Source organism: Mandrillus leucophaeus, unplaced genomic scaffold, assembly GCF_000951045.1.
Source record: "Mandrillus leucophaeus isolate KB7577 unplaced genomic scaffold, Mleu.le_1.0 Scaffold769, whole genome shotgun sequence".
Classification (NCBI taxonomy): Eukaryota; Metazoa; Chordata; class Mammalia; order Primates; family Cercopithecidae; genus Mandrillus; species Mandrillus leucophaeus.
Window position 1 is genome coordinate 519,463 of NW_012108352.1, and position 2,743 is coordinate 522,205.

At 37.8% G+C, this 2,743-nt stretch overlaps 1 pseudogene; it reads left to right on the forward strand.

Annotated features, from left to right (window-relative positions):
• The window catches only part of LOC105529484, a 1,387-nt pseudogene extending 793 nt beyond the window's left edge, over positions 1-594 (forward strand).
• Positions 595-2,743: the final 2,149 nt, after the last annotated feature.

Consider the following 2,743-nt stretch of genomic DNA (forward strand, 5'->3'; position numbering starts at 1 on the left):
AGCTGAGCTCCACAGGCCAGAAATTGGATGCATATAAGTGCCTGTGTGCCTTTGCCTACCCAAATCAAAAGGATTTTCCTAGCACAGCAAAAGAGGCCAAAATCCGGAAATCATTGAAAAAAAAATTAAAGGTGGAAAAAGGGGAAATGTCCCTGCAAAGTTCTGAGACACATCCTCCTGAAGTGGCCGTTCCCCTGCGGAGGGGCCGCCTGCCCTGGAAGATTCCAGTGCTCTCCTTGAGGGAGTTAATACAGTTGTGGTGACAACTTCTGCCCCAGAGGCTTTGCTGGCCTCCTGGGTGAGAATTTCAGCCAGGGTGAGGATGCCAGATGCAGTGGAACCTCCACAAGAGGCCTGTGGTGTCAGGTGGTGTGTGGTCCATGGGAAAAGTCTCCCTGCCGACACAGACGGTTGGGTTCACTGCAGTTTCATGCTGGTCAGGCCTGGGTTCCAGAAAAGCAAGAAGGGAGAGTGAGTGCACTCTTCTTGCTTCCTGCCTCCAATTTTCCACCCCCGCATCTTGAAGACAATATGTTGGGCCCCATATGTGTTCACAGGAACAAGGTCTTAATAAAAAGCCTCCAATGGGAATAGAATATCAGGAAAAAGGCCACATGTGAGGCAATTAATGACAGAAAGGCTGGAGAGTCGGATACCGCGGTGCTGCTGACAGGTGAACTTGGGTCCTCTGCACACCTGTTTATGGGCCATGCAGACTAGTGGGGTGGCAGATGTTAGCCTAAGACCCCTAGCAGTGCCTGTTGCTTTGTGAGTGGAGATAGAGACTCTTACATATAAAAACGGAAAAAGATTTCACAAATTACCATAAATTGTAGTTAATATGTAGAAAAACTCATGCAGACTACTTTGCGAAAATAGACATGACTTCAGCAGCAGCTCTTTTTTGTTTTGTTTTGTTTTGTCTTTTGAGACAGTGTCTCACTCTGTTGCCCAGACCAGAGTGCACTGGTGCAATCTCAGTTCAGTGCAATCTCGGCCTCCTGGCTTCAAGTGATTCTCCTGCCTCAGCCTCCCAAGTTGCTAGGATTACAGGCACCTGCCACACACCTAACTTTTTTTTTTTTTTTTTTTTGTATTTTTAGTAAAGATGGGGTTTCCCCATGTTGGCCAGACTGGTCTCAAACTCCTGGACTCAAGTGATCAACCCGCCTTGGCCTCCCAAAATACTGGGATTATAGGCATGAGCCACTGTGCCTGACCTTCAACAGCTCTTTTAAGTGAGAAGTTCTTCAGCTGAGCATTGTGAAGGAGTTGAATAAAACAGTAGCTGGCTCTTGTTCTCAATTTTCTCTTCCTCTGAACACTGACTACTTTAGGAGCTGCTCCATTCCAATTGCAATTTCATAAAATGTAAAGTATTTTAAAGCAAAGAGAGGCTGTTAACTCTGTCCCCCAAACACATGATTTTTAATATTCAAAACAATATTTTTCAAAGTTCTCTTAATAACCTGAGATTTCTATGGTTTGACTCCAGGATGAAAACACAAGGGACTTTGTATTATTTCCCTGATAATTATTTTGTATATTCCTGGTGTTTAAAATGTTTAAGGTTGCTTCCCACTCATAAATACATAATATATTGAACTTAAAATGTGTTTATTAGCTGATTCTCCATAAATAAAAATAAGATGTGTATATAAAATAATTCATCTGTTGTATTTAGGGAACTGCATTTGTTGCATGCAAATTTTATTGTTGGTGTTCTTAACTCAAAAGTAGGAGTAAACCAAAATGTGTGATTTTTCTTTTGTATGACTCATTTGTTTGTTCTTTATTAGTTGGTGGTATGGGTTGGATCATTTGTTTTTAAAACTACTTAGGTATGACTGACATACAAAAACTGTACATATTTAATATATCTTATTGAGCGTAATTAATTTTTAATTTTTTTGTGTACTTCCTAAATTTATAGTCCTGTGAGTCTGGGAACAGATCTGTTTTTCACTGGTCCTGATTTAATGACAGTTTCCACATGGTTTAGTTATTACAAATATGGAATCTTTACTATTTTATTTTATTTTATTTTTTTGCCCCTTTAATGAAGATACTAAAAATAATGCACTGGAAGGAGTGGCAGAGTTGGAAAATTTGTAACCATCATAATACAGATGTAATAGGTTTGGGAAAGAATCCTCAAAAATGTTAAAGCAAGGGAGGAAAGTTTGTTGAGAAGCAAGATGTTCTTCTCTCCTGGACCCCATTGGTTGTTGGTGGTCAGAATTGTTCAGTGTAATAAATAATAGACATTTTTTTTCTTAAAAAAAAAAAGAGAATTTACCATTCTGTTCTGCACCTCTTTAGGATTTATCTTTCATACTTCCTTTATAATAGATTACAGATCTGACCAAAAACTTAAGTATGAATTATAAGCATGTTCTTATATGTTTAAAATTAAATATAAAAGGAGATATACACATATCCATGATGTATTGTGGTAAATTGTACATGTACGTATCTGTACATCGAATATATGCTGAGTCAAATATAGACATGTATACAGTTCAACATTATATATAAATACCTAATGTATCCCATGTTTCATATTCTATATCCTTGCTCTAGTTTATGAATGAGAGTGAAATTCGGTTTATTTACCTAGACTTCAGCATAATAAAAAAATGCTAAGGTGTATTTCAGTAGGATTGAAAATATAAACTCAAGTATTTTCTCTTTTTAATGAAATATACGTAGTCATTTTTCTATTTACATTTCATAAAATGTC